We start from the raw sequence: 6,324 nt of genomic DNA, 5'->3' as shown, positions 1-6,324 counted from the left end.
ATTGGATTTGATAGCTTCTAAGTTTCCTTCTAGTTCTAAATCTATGATACCATAAAAAATTGCACAAAGTTGAAATGCAAGAGGTCTTCCCATTATACAATGAGGTCCTTTGGACACTTTTATTTATGATTATGTGTAGATTATATATAGCTCCAGAATGTTATAGGACTTACTCAGTGACATTTCTTTTTAAAAATGTTAAGTGTGTAATTATTCTATACATATTTCTACATTTTTCATGCTGCACAAGAAAAATCAGGTCAAAAAAAAAGAAAGAAAGCAAAAAACAAGTAAACAACAACAAGAAGGTAAAAATGCTGTTGTGATCCATATTTAGTCCCCACAGTTCTCTTCCTGGATGCAGATGACTCTCTTCATCACAAGTCTATTGGAATTGGCCTGAATCACCTCACTCATTCGGATTTCTTATATCTAAAATAATTCATAAGGAAAAAAAGAGGAATGAAGAATGCCAATTCATTCAGATTATAAGATGAAGTTCATTCACTTAGTGTATAAGAATACATATCTGAGACAGGCAATGTAGATGAACAACAATTTGGGACTATTATTTGCTGGTAGAAAGAAGCATCTTTAAAATACAAGTATTCTTCCAATGATACTATGTGTTTTCAAATCTTGGAATACCCAAATCTTTGAAGAACCAAAGTTGAGAGTGATCCACAAGATAAAAGAGAAATGGTCCCTGAGCAAGAAGTTGCCTAAGGGATGTTATCTAAGAAATGTATAATTAAACAAGGGAATGAATTATTTATACATATAACATGGATGAAGAATGGGGTCCTCCTCTGGTATTTGCCAAAATTCAAAAAATAAAAAGTAAAACAACAACAACAACAGAACTAGAGAAAAGCTCCAAGTATGTGAAGTAAATTCTTGATGGAGAATTTATAAAAGAAAAGAGAAGAATCAGAAATGAGAAAGCATGGATGGATGGGAGAGAGTATTCCCAATGATGAAACTGCCGCTTCAATGGAGTAAATATTCCCAAAGAAAAGATACAGAGTGAAGAGATAGAGAGTCATGTGCCAGGAATAGCAAGGTGGTCAGTGGTACTGGATAATCATGTTTATGGAGAGGAATAAAGTGTCATAAGATTGAACCAGTAAGGCTGGACCATGTTGTGTGGAATTTTAATTTTGTTAAAAGTCTAAATTTTATTCAGCCATCATTTGTAGTATGCTAAACATAGAATTCACAAAATAAACAATTGTTGCCTATTACTGATACCCAATAATCTCTGAATTTATCAGACTTTTGACTTGCAACCAACTCAAGACGATCTTTTCTGAAAAAGAGGGAAACTATTCTGTAAGTTTCTTGATTTCCCCATAATATTATTAATATCAATGTTTCACATGCCATGATTTCTCATGGCAAAGAATATTGTGTTCATGATTTAAAAAAATGAAAAGTGAAACACTAACTATATTATTTTTTACCTTGCTTTGGCCTGGGAAGAAGAAAGAAATTTTCTGAAGAACTTTGGGAAAAATTCACAGAAAAGGACTGGGCAGGGCAGGGCAGGGCAGGGCCCACAGGGCCCAATATCGTGGCTCTGGGCAATACTTGTAAGCATAAAGTGGAGTGGATGAGAAGGAGTATCTCCTCTCTCCCCAAAGGGAGAAGATAAGAGAAGGACAGGACTGGTTCTGCCTTAGTGAATTGTGAAGGAATTTAGAGAACCTATCAACTGAGAATGTGACCTTTCCCTGAGATGTACCAACAGAACTCTTCCTGACTCTATTTCTTGAAGGACAGAATGCTCATATTTTAGAGGAACAGAATGGATACAACAGATTATTATGGGATGGGATGAAAACAGAAATAGCTTAAATCTGATGGTGTCTCTCCTGAGACATCTGGTCTTAATTTAAACATTTTTTTTTTCTTTTTTGGCTAGGGTCAAAAACAATAGGGATTAAAAAATGTTAATGAATTCTGGATTGCTCTCCTCCCCTTCCTCCTCTCAATCTTCTATGCACACAATCCTTGTTTAAAAAATATAGATAGCTGTCAGAGTTTCTTTCTTTTGAACTCAATTGAGACAAATCTTTTTCAAAGCATACTTATAATACTTAGGTTCTTGACTTTAGTGGGTCAGAGTAACTCTCCTGGATGCTTGAAAAAAAAGGGAGGAAGAAGGCTGACTAAAGCCATTTTTGTAAGCTGACATGATGCCAACAGCTCCTTCAGGATGGTCTCTTCACCCTTTTCTCTGAGCCCTAAGGATTTCTGTCATGGAGGCTGGCAGCAAAAACGTCTTGCAAAGAAATGTTTAGTATTTGGCTTTCAAGTCAAGCCTTTCTGGAAAAAAAAATGAACAACACAGTGCTAATATCTGAACTTCCTTTTAAACAAATATTGTCCTTCCACATTGGGGAAAGATATAAAACTTTGGTTCTGGTTCTACTTTCTATATGAACCTGGGCAAGAAATTTTACCTCTTTCGGCCTCAGTTTCCACTTTGTAACAATGAAAAGGATTATCTATGACTCTTTACAATGATATACATGACTTCAGTGGAGTGAGATTCGTGATTTTGCTCAGCTGTGCTTCACTTGAATCCAATTCACTTGCAAGTTAAGACATCATTTTTCCTGATGTTTTTGTTCCTCTTTGAGAATGAAGGATGAACAGCAACAACAAGAACAATATGATTCTGTGATCTTTGAGTCTGAGGGTTAAATAATAAGAATATTCAGAAATAAAAGTTCTCTCTATCCTCCCAACAAATGGCATTACTTCCCCCTATATATTGTGCTTCCTTTGAAGCCATGTTTATTTAATACATAGAGTTGTTGGTCATGTCCTTGGTGCATTTTGAGGAGAGCTGAGAGGGTTCACTTTCCTCCAAATATTTTATCTGCAGGACTGGCCATTCCTAAAATTTTTCATTGTCATTTTTTTCCATTGGGCTAAGACATTGCTATCTCTAGTAGTACTGTAACAAAATGTAAGGACAGCTACAGAGTTTTTTTTTTAAAAGGAATTCTTTCAGCCAATCCCATAACATTTTAGTTCCAGCTCTCTAACACACTTATATGCAGTATTGTTAATTAAAATTACTTATGCTTATGTTGTATCCCCTTTGTCATTAGATAGTGAGCTTCCAGAAGATTGAGACCCTGTGTAAACTTTGTATCTCTCACTCATCATCAGCATTGTGCCCTGAATACAGTGGGCATTTATTAAATATTTATTGAATGGACTTTAAGTAATGGGAAGATTGATCAGTGAGATCTCAGGCCTCACAGTATGCTTTTTCTTACTCTTCTAGGTGGATTATATAGAGTAGGTATAGCTATTCCCCTACCTGATTCCAGTTCAACAGTGGGAATCTTGCTTGTCTCCAGCCAAGATTAAGAGATTTTTACTTTGTGATGACCAAAAAGAATCTCCTAATTGCTTAGGGACCTTAAAAATCTGATAAATATGGAAATGCTAAGGAATTACTGAATTAGACTACAAAAGAGACAATCTGAGATATTTTTCTTTTTTTTCCCCTTTTTTGCTGTGAATGAGTCAGAACTATTGTGAAAAGTTCTTTTTCTTTTTCTTTTTTTTTTTTTTTTTTTTTACGAAGAACCAAATTCTTTTATAGGCTCATAATAACATTTTTCTCTATACCTTATAAACCATACCCACTTTTTTGTCTTTCCTGTGACTTTTTGAGCTTAACTCTTCTAGTCTTAAGAGAAGCTTCCCTCTTATGACCCAACTGGAACCAACCTACTTGTCCATTTTCTAGTCCAGCTTCTCCTACAACAATTCTCTCAACACCCAGACTCAATTGAAACTCGACTCTCTGCAGTTTTCCTGTTTTATTTGATTCCATAGATTGGTTGTCCTAAAAAGACTAGAGATCTTAGGAAGGTTATAGTTTTTTTCCTAGTACAATCTTTGATGAATCCATATCTCATGTACTCCCCATTGTTAATTAGCCAATAGAACTCTATTAGCTTTTAAAGAAGATATTTATTAAGTTATATTTATAGCAAGGATAGATAAATGAAGCATTTTAAGCATTCAGTATGTGCCAGGCACTATGATAACTTATAGGAATAAAAATACAATCAAGCCAAATAGTTCCTCCTTTACATTCTAGTGGCGTAAATGACACATAAGGGGATGGTGGAAAGCTGGAAAGTGAAGAAAATGTAATCCCAAAGTCGGGAAAGTTTAGGAGGCAAGGAAGAAGATTCTAGAGAGAGTCTTTCCTAAAATGGTGGTCTCTGAGGAGAATACCCATGATGAAGAATGAAGTGGGAGTTTCAAAAGTGTCAATGAGGCAGTTGAAGAGAAAAATTCCAGAAAGGGTCCAGGTATGAGTGAGATGAAGAATGACTAAGGCTATTCTTAAAATGGTGTTCTCAGGAAAGAAGATTTCTCATGATACCAAACCACACTATCTTTCTTTGTTTTTAAACTAACATCTCTGATATCTTCTTTTTCAATTTCTCTCTGTTTGTACAGCTATCAGCTTAATTCAGGCTCTCATAACCGCTAATATTATTTCAAAAGTCTCCTAATTGGTCTCCTAATTCTTCCCCCATTTTACATTATTCTATACATTTCTGCCAAAGTGATTTTCCTTAAATAGAGATATGACCATGTTAATCCATTTCTTAATAAATTCCACTGACTTCATGTTGTTTATAGAATGAAACATATTTTCATTTATTATAAATAAACATATATTTATATGTATAATATATTGTAAAGTTTTCTAATATATAAATACATGCACTATTTTGTGTATATATTAGTATATCATATTTTATGCATACTATATTTATCATATTAATATATTTAATAATACAACACACTCTTATACATATGTGTAAAATTTATATTTATTATACATAATATGTGTTTATGTATATGTTTATATATTTACTATACCAACAATGCTTTGTAATATAGTATATTATTTATTATATCTAATATATTGTATGATATTTAAAATATATAGTATATAAATGTATTATAAAACTTTACAAGTTTTATTAATGCAAAAACTTATTTGCATTTAAAAGTGTTTACCAGAAAGAGAAAAGGATATGGAGCAGAAGGGTCTCATGATAGTGTTTGGTGGGGAAGTAGGTTTTTAGCTACTTCCTGAGTTTTTAATGTTTTATAGTGACACAAAAATTTTTAAAAGGTCATCGAAGCTCCTATCTGTACTGATACCCACAATCCCACTGAGGAAACATAAGGAAGAAGCACCAGAAGAAAAAAACAAAGGTGGAGGAGGCAGAAACCAAAAGAAAAGTCAACGGTGGCACTGGGAGTGGATTTGGAGTCAGGAAGACCTGAATTCCAAATATGACCTCAGACACTTATTACCTGTGTGACTCTGGGCAAGTCATTTAACAATGTCTGTGTCTGTCTCTATTTCCTCAATTGTAAAATGGGGCAACAATAGCACCTACTTCGTAGGATTCTTGTAAGGACCAAATGAGACAGTATTTGTAAAGTGCACAATATGTGGCACATAGTGGACATTATTTTTTACTTAGTCTCTTCTTCCCTACTTCCTTTTCTCTTCTTCTTTTTCACTGGAATGTTGTCCATGCTCTCTGTGCAATACACTTGCTCTTAGGGTCCCCAATAAAGAAAAAGGCTCCATTCACCAACAAAAGGTAGTAGGAAACAGGTAGCCCCCAAAGCTTTGGATCAAAAGAGATGCACATTTCTCATCTACTCTAATAATAAATACTTGAGGATGTCTTCCATCCTCAAGTTTATTGAGGTTTATTTAATCTGGCTTTGAAATTTAGTAAGAGAGGAACCCTGCCATACTCAAATGCATTGCGTTGGAGTTTGGAGGTGTGGGGTGAAAATGAATCCAAACCTTCTAAGAATCTTCAGAAATGATGTTCAAATTTGGAAGCATGGTAATAATACTCCCCACTCCTTCCAATATTAAGATTTATCCAAGTAGAATTATTGCTGTAAGTTCCAATTTTCATTGCTGAAAGTATGTTAATACTGGAAAAAAGGGCTTTCCTTCTCCAGACTAAAAGGATAATTTGAGTTTCCCTGGGCCCTAAATCCCAATCACTTCACCTTTTTTTACTCCCCTTAGTTTTGGTGGGGAAGCAACCAAATGTAACTTGCAAAATTATTGGAAACACAGCTGCTTCAGAAAAAAATAAAAAAAGACAGGAGTTGGGAGGAAGAACTAAATCATGCTAAATATCCCTAGGGAAAGGCAGAGTTTAAATTGGTGCAGGAGATTGTTTTGCCTCTTTTGTTACTTAGCCTTAATCCCTGACTGAGTACAGCCTCAGTCAAACA

Source organism: Sarcophilus harrisii, chromosome 2 (assembly GCF_902635505.1).
Source record: "Sarcophilus harrisii chromosome 2, mSarHar1.11, whole genome shotgun sequence".
Lineage (NCBI taxonomy): Eukaryota > Metazoa > Chordata > Mammalia > Dasyuromorphia > Dasyuridae > Sarcophilus > Sarcophilus harrisii.
The sequence above is the reverse complement of the archived record's forward strand: the minus strand, read 5'-3'. Positions refer to the sequence as shown.